This window comes from Anomaloglossus baeobatrachus, chromosome 7 (genome assembly GCF_048569485.1).
Source record: "Anomaloglossus baeobatrachus isolate aAnoBae1 chromosome 7, aAnoBae1.hap1, whole genome shotgun sequence".
Lineage (NCBI taxonomy): Eukaryota > Metazoa > Chordata > Amphibia > Anura > Aromobatidae > Anomaloglossus > Anomaloglossus baeobatrachus.
The window spans coordinates 298384790-298399496 of record NC_134359.1 but is presented as its reverse complement, the minus strand read 5'-3'; positions in this window follow the sequence as shown (position 1 = coordinate 298399496).

The window sequence follows — 14707 nt, the reverse complement described above, 5'->3', positions numbered from 1 at the left end:
CTTCCTCACATTGCAGGTCTGCTTGCTCACATTGCAGGTCTGCTTGCTCACTTTGTAGATCTGCTTCTCCACAGAACAGATCTGCTTTTTTACATTAGAGATCTGCTTCCTCACATTGTAGATCTGCACTCTTACATAATGAATCTGCTTCATCCCAATGGAAATCTGCTTCCTCACATTGCAGATCTGATTCCTCACATTGCAGATCTGCTGCCTCACATTAAACAAAAAACAAAAAGACCTTCATATTGAATAATTATCGCACCTCTATCTAATTAAATACACTGAGAAAAATGTTCATTTCATGATAAGGTGCAAATTTATTTATGAATATACATGGTTTGTGAAAATATGGACCTAATTATTCATTTGGTTTTGTTCTGCCTCACATTGTTGATCTGCTTCATCATATTGTTCATCTGCTTCCTCACATTGTCGATCTGCTTCCTCACATTGTCAGTCTGCTTCCTCACATTGTCGATCTGCTTCCTCACATTGTCAGTCTGCTTCATCACATTGTCGATCTGCTTCCTCACATTGTCAGTCTGCTTCCTCACATTGTAGATCTACTTCCTTACATTGTCAGTCTGCTTCCTCACATTGTCGATCTGCTTCCTCACATTGTCAGTCTGCTTCCTCACATTGTCGATCTGCTTCCTCACATTGTCAGTCTGCTTCATCACATTGTCGATCTGCTTCCTCACATTGTCAGTCTGCTTCCTCACATTGTAGATCTACTTCCTTACATTGTCAGTCTGCTTCCTCACATTGTCGATCTGCTTCCTCACATTGTCAGTCTGCTTCCTCACATTGTCGATCTGCTTCCTCACATTGTCAGTCTGCTTCCTCACATTGTAGATCTACTTCTTTACATTGTCAGTCTGCTTCCTCACATTGTAAATCTGCTTCCTCACATTGTCGATCTGCTTCCTCACATTGTCGATCTGCTTCCTCACATTGTAGATCTGCTTCCTCACATTGTAGATCTGCTTCCTTACCAGTCTGCTTCCTTACATTGTAGATCTCATAGAATGGTAGAGTTAAAAGGGACCTCAAGGGCCATCGGGTCCAACCCCCTGCGAGTGCAGGCTTTCCTAAATCATCCCAGCTATATGTTTATCCAGTTTCCCCTTGTAGATTTCCATTGATGGAGACCTCACCACCTCCCGTGGTCGCCAGTTCCACTCTCTGACTGCCCTCACCACCTCCCGTGGTCGCCTGTTCCACTCTCTGACTGCCCTCACCACCTCCCGTGGTCGCCTGTTCCACTCTCTGACTGCCCTCACCACCTCCCGTGGTCGCCTGTTCCACTCTCTGACTGCCCTCACTGTCAGAAAGTTTTTCCTAATGTCTAATCTGAATCTCTTTCCTTGAGGTTTCATCCCATTGCTTCTGTACTTCCCTGTGCTAATGAGAATAGACACAAGGAAGTACAAGAAGAAGATCTGCTTCTTTACATTGTAGATCTGCTTCTTCACATAATAGATCTGTTTTTTTACATTAGAGATCTGCTTCCTCACATTATAGGTCTGCACTCTTACATAATGAATCTGCTTCATCCCAATGGAAATCTGCTTCTTCACATTGCAGATCTGCTTCCTCACATTGCAGATCTGCTTCCTCACATTGCAGATCTGCTTCCTCACATTGTAGATCTGCTTCCTCACATTGCAGATCTGCTTCCTCACATTGCAGATCTGCTTCCTCACATTATAGGTCTGCACTCTTACATAATGAATCTGCTTCATCCAAATGGAAATCTGCTTCCTCACATTGCAGATCTGCTTGCTCACATTGCAGATCTGCTTCCTCACATTGCAGATATGCTTCCTCACATTGCAGATCTGCTTCCTCACATTGCAGATCTGCTTCCTCACATTGTAGATATGCTTCCTCACATTGCAGATCTGCTTCCTCACATTGTAGATCTGCTTCCGCATATTGTAGATCTGCTCCTCACATTGCAGATCTGCTTCCTCACATTGCAGATATGCTTCCTCACATTGCAGATATGCTTCCTCACATTGTAGATCTGTTCCCTCACATTGCAGATCTGCTTCCTCACATTGCAGATCTGCTTCCTCACATTGCAGATATGCTTCCTCACATTGCAGATATGCTTCCTCACATTGCAGATCTGCTTCCTCACATTGTAGATCTGCTTCCGCATATTGTAGATCTGCTCCTCACATTGCAGATCTGCTTCCTCACATTGCAGATATGCTTCCTCACATTGCAGATATGCTTCCTCACATTGTAGATCTGTTCCCTCACATTGCAGATCTGCTTCCTCACATTGCAGATCTGCTTCCTCACATTGCAGATCTGCTTCCTCACATTGTAGATCTGCTTCTTCACTTTGCAGACCTGCTTCCATATGTTCAGAGTATAACATGACAGCAGTGTGATGCCGGTGTCATATTGTGGAGGACATGAGGGCACAGCGCAAGTAACCAGTTATCTCTTCCTCCATTACTAGTGGACTATTACGCTGCCTCATCACTTTAAAGGCACAGGGGCAATTGACTATATCACTCGCTCTATAGGGAGACAATAGCGGCTTCCTATTTGGCTCCAAGGACCCACCATTTTTTGTCATCCAGCCTCCATTTTTAACTGGGGGGGGGGGGACGACGACACCCCGGCTGGGCGTCACCACATTGGGGAAAAATTTAAATTTTTTTCTGGACATTACATGACTCTATTTTCAGCCGGGGGCTCATTTTTTTTCCCTAAAAATGAAGTGATTCTCTAACAAGGCGTCTCGGGCGGCTGCAGCTTCCCGTCTCCAGCGCTGCCGGTGACCACTTTACAATCAGCTCAATGTCAGGCGGCTGCAGCTTCCCGTCTCCTCCGCTGCCGGTGAACACTTTACTATCAGCTCAATGTCAGGCGGCTCCAGCTTCCCGTCTCCAGCGCTGCCGGTGAACACTTTACAATCAGCTCAATGTCAGGCGGCTGCAGCGTCCCGTCTCCAGCGCTGCAGGTGAACACTTTACTATCAGCTCAATGTCAGGCGGCTGCAGCTTCCCGTCTCCAGCGCTGCCGGTGAACACTTTACAATCAGCTCAATGTCAGGCGGCTGCAGCTTCCCGTCTCCTCCGCTGCCGGTGACCACTTTACAATCAGCTCAATGTCAGGCGGCTGCAGCTTCCCGTCTCCAGCGCTGCCGGTGAACACTTTACAATCAGCTCAATGTCAGGCGACTGCAGCTTCCCGTCTCCTCCGCTGCCGGTGAACACTTTACTATCAGCTCAATGTCAGGCGGCTCCAGCTTCCCGTCTCCTCCGCTGCCGGTGAACACTTTACAATCAGCTCAATGTCAGGCGGCTGCAGCGTCCCGTCTCCAGCGCTGCAGGTGAACACTTTACTATCAGCTCAATGTCAGGCGGCTGCAGCTTCCCGTCTCCAGCGCTGCCGGTGAACACTTTACAATCAGCTCAATGTCAGGCGGCTGCAGCTTCCCGTCTCCTCCGCTGCCGGTGAACACTTTACAATCAGCTCAATGTCAGGCGGCTGCAGCTTCCTGTCTCCTCCGCTGCCGGTGAACACTTTACTATCAGCTCAATGTCAGGCGGCTGCAGCTTCCCGTCTCCAGCGCTGCCGGTGAACACTTTACAATCAGCTCAATGTCAGGCGGCTGCAGCTTCCCGTCTCCAGCGCTGCCGGTGAACACTTTACTATCAGCTCAATGTCAGGCGGCTGCAGCTTCCCGTCTCCAGCGCTGCCGGTGAACACTTTACAATCAGCTCAATGTCAGGCAGCTCCAGCTTCCCGTCTCCTCCGCTGCCGGTGAACACTTTACAATCAGCTCAATGTCAGGCGACTGCAGCTTCCCGTCTCCTCCGCTGCCGGTGAACACTTTACAATCAGCTCAATGTCAGGCGACTGCAGCTTCCCGTCTCCAGCGCTGCCGGTGAACACTTTACAATCAGCTCAATGTCAGGCGGCTGCAGCTTCCTGTCTCCTCCGCTGCCGGTGAACACTTTACAATCAGCTCAATGTCAGGCGACTGCAGCTTCCCGTCTCCAGCGCTGCCGGTGAACACTTTACTATCAGCTCAATGTCAGGCGGCTCCAGCTTCCCGTCTCCTCCGCTGCCGGTGAACACTTTACAATCAGCTCAATGTCAGGCAGCTGCAGCTTCCCGTCTCCAGCGCTGCCGGTGAACACTTTACTATCAGCTCAATGTCAGGCGGCTGCAGCTTCCCGTCTCCAGCGCTGCCGGTGAACACTTTACAATCAGCTCAATGTCAGGCAGCTGCAGCTTCCCGTCTCCTCCGCTGCCGGTGAACACTTTACAATCAGCTCAATGTCAGGCGGCTGCAGCTTCCCGTCTCCAGCGCTGCCGGTGAACACTTTACAATCAGCTCAATGTCAGGCGGCTGCAGCTTCCCGTCTCCAGCGCTGCCAGTGAACACTTTACTATCAGCTCAATGTCAGGCGACTGCAGCTTCCCGTCTCCTCCGCTGCCGGTGAACACTTTACTGTCAGCTCAATGTCAGGCGGCTGCAGCTTCCCGTCTCCTCCGCTGCCGGTGAACACTTTACTATCAGCTCAATGTCAGGCGGCTGCTTCTAAAGCGTCACACACAGGGGGTTACTTCTGTCTTTCCCGCTGTGTGAGGTTTCGCTTTTCACAAGTTTTTACACTTTATTTTTTTTGTCCAACTCAAAAAATATTTTACTGCAGGATCCATTTATTAAATCAATGAAGTCAATGTGAACGGATTAAAGTGCATCAGTTTTTCAGCAGCTAGAAACTGATCCAGGTTTTGTTTTTGTTTACTGGCCTGTGTCAGAGGAGGATTAATGGAAACGTGCAATTAACAGCAATCAGTGACCTGTTTTCCCTCCGCTCTCTATACAGACACATCTGCAGGTTTTTCCCTCCACTCTCTATACAGACACATCTGCAGGTTTTTCATTCCGCTCTCTATACAGACACATCTGCAGGTTTTTCCCTCCTCTCGCTATACAGATACATCTGCAGGTTTTTCCTCTGCTCTCTATACAGACACATCTGCAGGTTTTCCCTCCGCTCTCTATAAAGATGACTCGCCCACCCCAGGGCTATGGGACACCCGGTGCCGGGCCGGACTAGTCCGGGGGTCGTCAGTGGTGGCGGGGCCCGACTCCGTGGCCCTGGTGGGTGTCAGTAAAATATGGCTGATGAATTAAAGTTTCTGTTCTTGACGCCACCTGTGGTTTGCGGCTATTAAGCCGCCGCTGCTGTGTGAGGCCTCCGGGGTGATGATATGGCAGCAATGGTGGTACTGCTCCCTACAGGTGGAGCGGTACCCCAGGGCACTGTTGGTGCTCGTGAGAGTCTATGGTGTAGTGGAAGTCTAAGCAGATGGAATAACAGAGGCAACTCCAAGGGTGCAGTTCAAGTTGTTTACTCACACATCCCGGTAGGTGCACCCTGGGGCCTCTGGACTGCTGAGACCCACTGTCAGGGACCTCCGCCATTTCTGGGTAATTTCTGGGATGAAAGCCGGTACCCTTCACTCTAAAGTGTCTCTGTCTTCAGCTGTCTCCTTAAGCCTAGCTCTTTTAGGATGAACCTGCTCGGCCTCCACTACAGCCTCCAGGCTGGGGGGTCACCTGTCGGATGATTCTCCCCTTTTCTAGAGGTTCTGCTGTGGGCTGTGGCCCGGGGAGTTTACAACTTTCCCTGGGCCTCGGTTTTTACTGTTTGGAGATGATTTTGCACTCCTCCGGTTTCTAGGGACCGTCCCCTGTTGCAGCTTGATCCCTCCACCGATGTTCCTGTGGAGCAGGCCACCACAGCTCTACAGCTATCCGTGGCCCTGGAATCCCTTCTTCTCTCTGCTTGGTGTCACCTGGACCCTCTGAGTCCCAGGGTCTTCATCAGGAAGCGTCTCTTTCTTTCATTAGCTCCTGTCTGACTAGAGCTTTACTTCTGCTTCTCCTTCTCGTCTGCCTCCTGCAGACCTCCTCCTCCTTCCCCACTCTCTCTCTATCTGACTAAACTAGACCTTCCTTTCTCTGACTGCACTCTGGTGGCTCCTCCCACCTCCCCAGTTGCTCTGATCTACCCTATAGGAGCAGAGATGGGTCTTACGGCCCCTCCCAGCATGCAGCATGGGAGGGTTACTGCCACTATCCCTGGTCCCAGTGTGTTCCTAACAATGGGTGTAGTGTGGATTTGCCAGGGGACCGGCGTTCACTCCTTTCCTCACCCAGAATGGGGCATCACACCGCTGGATGGGGTGCAATGTCCTGTGGCGACAGAAGCCTCAGGGGCGCCACAAAGACACATCTGCAGATTTTTTCCTCCGCTCTCTGTACAGACACATCTACAGGTTTTTTCCTCTGCTCTCTATACAGACACATCTGCAGGTTTTTCCCTCCTCCCAGAGCTGAATGTGGCTCACAACCCTCTCTCAGGGTTGGATGTGGCTCATGACCCTCTCTCAGAGCTGAATGTGGCTCACAACCTTCTCTCACAGCTGAATGGGGCTCACAGGCCCTCTCTCAGAGCTGAATGGGGCTCACGACCCTCTCTCAGGGCTGAATGTGGCTCCCAACCTTCTCTCAGAGCTGCATGTGGCTCACAACCTTCTCTCACAGCTGAATGTGGCTCAGGACCCTCTCTCAGAGCTGAATGTGGCTCACAACCTTCTCTCAGAGCTGAATGTGGCTCACAAACTTCTCTCAGAGCTGAATGTGGCTCACAACCTTCTCTCAGAGCTGAATGTGGCTCACAATCTTCTCTCAGAGCTGAATGTGGCTCACGACCCACTCTCAGAGCTGAATGTGGCTCACGACCCTCTCTCAGAGCTAAATGTGGCTCACAACCTTCTCTCAGAGCTGAATGCTGCTCACAACCCTCTCTCAGAGCTGAATGTGGCTCACGACCCTCTCTCAGGGCTGAATGTGGCTCATGGCCCTCTCTCAGAGATGAATAGGGCTCACGACCCTCTCTCAGAGCTGAATGTGGCTCAGAACCTTCTCTCAAGGTTGAATGTAGCTCATGACCCTCTCTCAGAGCTGAATGTTGCTCACAACCTTCTCTCAAGGTTGAATGTGGCTCATGACCCTCTATCAAGGTTGAATGTGGCTCACGACCCTCTCTCAGAGCTGAATGTGGCTTGAGGCCCTCTCTCAGAGCTGAATGCGGCTCACGACCCTCTCTCAGAGCTGAATGTGGCTCACGACCCTCTCTCAGGGCTGAATGTGGCTCATGGCACTCTCTCAGAGCTGAATGGGGCTCTCGACCCTCTCTCAAGGTTGAATGTGGCTCACGACCCTCTCTCAGAGCTGAATGTGGCTCACAACCCTCTCTCAGAGCTGAATGTGGCTTGAGGCCCTCTCTCAGAGCTGAATGTGGCTCACAACCCTCTCTCAGAGCTGAATGAGGCTCTCAGAGTAGGAAAGGTTGGAAACCTCTGTTCTTGGGTAAGTAAAACTAGGAGAGTGAATTGTAAAGAAGCATCTAGAGTAATATTTTGCCGGAATCATATGTATTAGGGGAAGTAAAACTGAGATTCATTTGTAGAGAAGCAAACTTTTGTTCTTCCTGAGATAAGCCACTACTAGTAGAGTTTGAGGCTCTCTCATGGAGAACACAAGAGTGGTCAGGTCTATGGGAAAGTCGGGGGAGTGAGCCATTGGTTTTGGGCAGCATAGATCAAAAGACAGGTTCCTTTGAACAATTAACCCCGAGCATACCGATTAGTTGCACTGTAGAAAACTCCATCTTATTGTACTTTCATCTATATACAAAATGGTAAATCCAGATATTTCATATCTATATATCTTACAAGTGGTGCGAGGTCTGAACGGTTACGACTTCTGGTCTGGCACGTGGTTAGTCTTTGTTCCACTGAACAAGAATCTGCTACAGACAAGGATGTCCCACCTTAGGGTGGGGAGAGCTGCTATCTGCTGCTAAATTCTTTTGGCCTAGAAAAACCTCAAGTGGTGGTGGTCTCGCAGCAGAGCTGGGGGATTTTGTTTGCTGGATCAGTTGGCGCTAGTGGAAGACATTGTGGTGGAGGAGAGAGTGCATTTGCCATTGAGAATAGGCATGAGTAACTGTGTCACCCAGGGCTATGGAGTACTCCGTCCCGGTCCGTATATGGACGGGGATGCTGTGTCACGGTTGTAAAATAGCCGATGCCCGGTTCCGTGACCCTGTGAACGCTTTTTAAAAGGGGTTATATACAAGGGAATGAAAGAGTTTATATTGTGACGCCACTTGCGGGTTGCGGTTATGGTGATGGAACCGCCGCTGCACAGTCTGTTACCTCTGGGGCTGATGGTGGTGGCAGCCGAGATGGTAGGTCCTCCGCAAGTAGGGCTAGGCCCCAGGGAATGGATGGAGAGGTCCGTCGCAGAAAGAAGGGAGACCACACAGTGGGGATGCAGTGCAATTTCCGTTTACTCACTGACAGATGGAACGATGGCCTCCAGGACGGCTAGTTCAGACCCCTGGTCCCTTTTTGTCCCAGTGCCGGTGTGGTGACCTGGTAGTCTCTTTCTCCGGCACCTCTCACTTGTGGTTGGGACCCCATAGCCTGGAGCATTTGTGGGTCCCTTACTGTCTGTTGGCAGTCTCTCGTCCGTACGGCGGGCAGTGCGTACCCTGTAGGGTTGGTGTTCTGTACTGGTCTCTGGCTCTATCGTTACTGCTGCTGCCCCCGGATTCTTGGGTCAGTGAGGTCCGTGAAGGTCCCCTCACTGTGCAGGTATTTTCCAGGTTGAGTGAAGCTGTCGCCTAACCTAGGGCCCTGTGCCCCGTCGGTGCTCTGGTTCCAGAGGTACCTGACCGTACCGTCCCTGGAAACCACTCTCCTTACCACCTGGGTCACTGTTACACAACCCCGTCTGGGGTTACACAATGTCTGTCCCTTTCAACTGTCACAATGGGACTCTCCTGTCTAAGTTTCCGTCTGTGTCTGTTTTATCCCCTCCCACTGGACTGTCGACTAGTGGACTGGCCTGGCTCCACCTCTGTGTGGCCATCCATTGGGTCCCGGACTAGTCAGTCATCCCTAATGAGGAGTGGGAAACTGGGGATGTTTTGTGTCTTGTTGGTACTGACACTGGGCTTCCAGGTCCCTTGGGGTAGGCCGTGCATCTTAGTCAGGATGCAGTACCTAGTAGTGCCCTGAGAGGTTCAGGGGCGCTACATAACTAAACTTTTTATTTTTTTTGGTAATCTAATTATTGATCAGCCTTTGTAAGTTTCTTACATTTTGTAATATACCCTAATACCTTATTTAGGTCCCTTTTATCTGTACAATGCTGAAAGTGCTGTTTTATCTGCTTAGTTTATACAGTTTTAAGTCCTCATAAAGAAATACATAGCCGATGGCTGATCCTTCACTTGGTCAACAGCGCTCTTTTCCGAGTCCTCTATATACAGGAACATTCAGGGTGGTCTGTCAGCTCTCCATCTGTTTTGGGGGGCTTAAACAGCATAAAATAGGCAGATAAAACAGCACTCTGGTCATGGTTTTGTTCTACCCTTCCACCAGGGGCTCGGTTGGGGCTAGAAGGCCCGATTCTTCCCTTACCGACACTGGCACATTCCATGTTTCTATGGAGACGTCCCATTTGAAGGGAGAACCAATTTAACGGCCCACTGCATAAAACTGACAGGACTAATGTCACGGCTGGCCGATTACAGGTAAAACGACCTGTTGGCGACAGCTGTTGAGCAGGTCAGGCCTCTATGGACTCGTCTGCAAACCTGGTATTACTACTTTTGGGATCTGTTCTGCAGAACCCAGGAGCGGCCACTACACCTCGAGTGGAAACTCGCAGCCCCTTACCCTGCGGTTATACTCAGCCGCCGCCGGTGGAGCTCGTCACCCCTGGTCACTGAGGGAGTTTAGTGTTGAATTCCCACTGATCTGATATTGATATAGGTGAATTGATCTCTTTTGGCTGGAGAACCCCTTTAAACAAAACAATGTACCCATTGAAGGTGAGCTCAGGAGTGATTATAATTGGTCACTTTTACACCTCTGTATTTACAAGCCATTATGTACATATGGATGCGATGGGCCGTGCTGTGCAGTACAAGTTCGGCAATGATCCTCGTGTCCGTATCGATTGACACAATATTACAGCATCGAGAAAAAGTCTATTAAGTCGAACGAGATGCGAGGGACGTGGACTCTGCACAGCTTCAGCTTCAGTGTATTTCTGGTCATGCCGTGAACTTTCCTGTACTCCATCCACTGCGTGTATACCATACCGTGCAGGACCAGCAGGGCGGCGATGAAAACCCCCAGAGGACAGCAGGCGATCAGTGTGTCATACGCTGTGGCTGGAAAGAAGACAGAAACGATTAACGGCAGCGTCACCAAAAGCACCCAACATTTCTAATCTGGAGCCAATAAATTAGGGGCTAGCATCCTCCGATTGTCGTGGGCAATACCGTTTATCTCTGGGGCAGTGGGGGGAGTGAGTGTGGGGGGCAATAAGGGGGCACCACAGTACAAGTTATGCATGTGCGGAGTCTATGGGGCAGTGATGGACACAGATTATGGGGCTCAAGCACGCTTTAGTTATGAGAGTGGTTTTTGCCGGCACTGTGTGTTGGGTTTCTTATACTTTTTATTGGACACTTTCTGTACTGTGTATTGGGCACTGTCAGGTACTGTGTATTGGGCACTGTCAGGTACTGTGTATTGGGCACTGTCAGGTACTGTGTATTGGGCACTGTCAGGTACTGTGTATTGGGCACTGTCAGGCACTGTGTATTGGGCACTGTCAGATACTGTGTATTGGGCACTGTCAGGCACTGTGTATTGGGCACTGTCAGGTACTGTGTATTGGGCACTGTCAGGTACTGTGTATTGGGCACTGTCAGGTACTGTGTATAGGGCACTTTCTGTCTTGCATAGTCATTGAGGCTCTCTTTGGCCAGCACTGTGTATTGGGCACTGTAAGGTACTGTGTATTGGGCTCTGTTAGTTACTGTGTATTGGGCACTGTCAGGTACTGTGTATTGGGCACTGTCAGGTACTGTGTATTGGGCTCTGTCAGGTACTGTGTATTGGGCTCTGTCAGGTACTGTGTATTGGGCACTGTCAGGTACTGTGTATTGGGCACTGTCAGGTACTGTGTATTGGGCACTGTCAGGTACTGTGTATTGGGCACTGTCAGGTACTGTGTATTGGGCACTGTCAGGTACTGTGTATTGGGCTCTGTCAGGTACTGTGTATTGGGCACTGTCAGGTACTGTGTATTGGGCACTGTCAGGTACTGTGTATTGGGCACTGTCAGGTACTGTGTATTGGGCACTGTCAGGTACTGTGTATTGGGCACTGACAGGCACTGTGTATTGGGCACTGTCAGGTACTGTGTATTGGGCACTGCCAGGTACTGTGTATTGGGCACTGACAGGCACTGTGTATTGGGCACTGTCAGGTACTGTGTATTGGGCACTGTCAGGTACTGTGTATTGGGCACTGTCAGGTACTGTGTATTGGGCTCTGTCAGGTACTGTGTATTGGGCACTGTCAGGTACTGTGTATTGGGCACTGTCAGGTACTGTGTATTGGGCACTGTCAGGTACTGTGTATTGGGCTCTGTCAGGTACTGTGTATTGGGCACTGTCAGGTACTGTGTATTGGGCACTGTCAGGTACTGTGTATTGGGCACTGTCAGGTACTGTGTATAGGGCACTTTCTCTCTTGCATAGTCATTGGGGCTCTCTGGTCGGCACTGTTTATTGGGCACTTATTCAGACAATGATTATCGAGCACTTTCTAGATGGTTAAGGGGGTCTCCGTCGCAGGATCTATGTATTGGGTCCCCCTTACACTTTTTTGGGGTAATTTTCTTACTACAAAGCCATCTAGGCTTTCTCTGGCGGGCTCTGCGATGTGAACACTCTTTATTGGACACCATGATACAGTGTTCATGGCGTCCAGTGACTGCTAATGACGGCAACAGACAACAGGGACGTTCCTAATTTATGTGTAATAAACAGCAGTGACTTATACAAAATGGAAAAGGATGTAACCCCCGCATTCCCCCGCAGCCTCCCGCAGCCCCCCGCAGCCTCCCGCAGCCCCCCGCAGCCTCCCGCATTCCCCCGCAGCCTCCCGCAGCCCCCCGCAGCCTCCCGCAGCCCCCCGCAGCCCCCCGCAGCCTCCCGCAGCCCCCCGCAGCCTCCCGCAGCCCCCCGCAGCCTCCCACAGCCCCCCGCAGCCCCCCGCAGCCCCCCCCAACAAACCACAGAGGAGAAAAACAGAAGCAGAAACCGGCCGAGAGCTTCACTATTCACACCCGGAGCTGAATATAGAGGACGAAACCGATCTAATTGTAGAAGACGACAGATAATTACATCCCTGGTTACTGACAACATCCACTCCCCACAGCAAGGTATTCACTAATTATTGAGCGTTTTTGATGTGAATTTTTGAGCAGAAAAAAACTTCTGTGTGTTGTCCCTTATATAAAGGAATATAACTACTATAATACTGCCACTATATACAAGAATATAACTACTATAATAGTGCTCCTATATACAAGAATATAACTACTATAATACTGCCCCTATGTACAAGAATATAACTACTATAATACTGCCCCCTATATACAAGAATATAACTACTATAATACTGCCCCCTATGTACAAGAATATAACTACTATAATACTGCTCATATGTACAAGAATATAACTACTATAATACTGCTCCTATGTACAAGAATATAACTGCTATAATACTGCCCCCTATGTACAAGAATATAACTACTATAATACTGCCCCTATATACAAGAATATAACTACTATAATACTGCCTCTATGTACAAGAATATAACTACTATAATACTGCTCCTATGTACAAGACTATAACTACTATAATACTGCCCCTATGTACAAGAATATAACTACTATAATAGTGCTCCTATATACAAGAATATAACTACTATAATACTGCCTCTATGTACAAGAATATAACTACTATAATACTGCCCCCTATATACAAGAATATAACTACTATAATACTGCCCCCTATGTACAAGAATATAACTACTATAATACTGCCCCCTATGTACAAGAATATAACTACTATAATACTGCTCCTATGTACAAGAATATAACTACTATAATACTGCCCCTATGTACAAGAATATAACTACTATAATACTGCTCCTATGTACAAGAATATAACTACTATAATACTGCCCCTATGTACAAGAATATAACTACTATAATACTGCTCCTATGTACAAGAATATAACTACTATAATACTGCTCCTATGTACAAGAATATAACTACTGTAATACTGCCCCTATGTACAAGAATATAACTACTATAATACTGCCCCTATGTACAAGAATATAACTACTATAATACTGCCCCTATGTACAAGAATATAACTACTATAATACTGCCCCTATATACAGGAATATAACTACTATAATACCGCCCCTATGTACAAGAATATAACTACTATAATACTGCTCCTATGTACAAGAATATAACTACTATAATACTGCTCCCTATATACAAGAATATAACTACTATAATACTGCTCCTATGTACAAGAATATAACTACTATAATACTGCCCCTATATACAAGAATATAACTACTATAATACTGCTCCCTATGTACAAGAATATAACTACTATAATACTGCCCCTATGTACAAGAATATAACTACTATAATACTGCCCCCTATATACAAGAATATAACTACTATAATACTGCCCCTATGTACAAGAATATAACTACTATAATACTGCTCCCTATGTACAGGAATATAACTACTATAATACTGCCCCCTATATACAAGAATATAACTACTATAATAGTGCCCCTATATACAAGAATATAACTACTATAATAGTGCTCCTATATACAAGAATATAACTACTATAATACTGCCCCCTATATACAAGAATATAACTACTATAATACTGCTCCTATGTACAAGAATATAACTACTATAATACTGCCCCTATGTACAAGAATATAACTACTATAATACTGCTCCTATGTACAAGAATATAACTACTATAATACTGCTCCTATGTACAAGAATATAACTACTGTAATACTGCCCCTATGTACAAGAATATAACTACTATAATACTGCCCCTATGTACAAGAATATAACTACTATAATACTGCCCCTATGTACAAGAATATAACTACTATAATACTGCCCCTATATACAGGAATATAACTACTATAATACCGCCCCTATGTACAAGAATATAACTACTATAATACTGCTCCTATGTACAAGAATATAACTACTATAATACTGCTCCTATATACAAGAATATAACTACTATAATACTGCTCCTATGTACAAGAATATAACTACTATAATACTGCCCCTATATACAAGAATATAACTACTATAATACTGCTCCCTATGTACAAGAATATAACTACTATAATACTGCCCCTATGTACAAGAATATAACTACTATAATACTGCCCCCTATATACAAGAATATAACTACTATAATACTGCCCCTATGTACAAGAATATAACTACTATAATACTGCTCCCTATGTACAGGAATATAACTACTATAATACTGCCCCCTATATACAAGAATATAACTACTATAATAATGCCCCTATATACAAGAATATAACTACTATAATAGTGCTCCTATATACAAGAATATAACTACTATAATACTGCCCCCTATATACAAGAATATAACTACTATAATAGTGCCCCTATGTACAAG